Consider the following 371-nt stretch of genomic DNA (forward strand, 5'->3'; position numbering starts at 1 on the left):
TAATAATAATAATAATATTTATCAATTTCAATAATTACAAGAAATTTCATAAAATTGATTTTTAATATTAAATCTTATCGATGACTGCAGATACGACAAAGATGACTTTTAAACAATTCTTCTATATATAAGATACATACAGGTGTTTGAAGATTGTCGTATATTCTCATTTACTCGCGAACTTCTCTCGTAAATTGTAAATTCTCAACAAACTGGATCTAAACTAAATAAACAATCACAAACTCTCTTTAACGAATTGCAAGTAATGTATAATACTAACGGCGCTGTTTATTATTCATTTACATTTGTTCATCCAATCAGATTCAATTTCAGATTAACATATAAATAATAGAAAAAATAATAGAAAAAAT

The sequence above is a fragment of the Atta colombica genome, unplaced genomic scaffold (genome assembly GCF_001594045.1).
Source record: "Atta colombica isolate Treedump-2 unplaced genomic scaffold, Acol1.0 scaffold126, whole genome shotgun sequence".
Taxonomy (NCBI): Eukaryota; Metazoa; Arthropoda; class Insecta; order Hymenoptera; family Formicidae; genus Atta; species Atta colombica.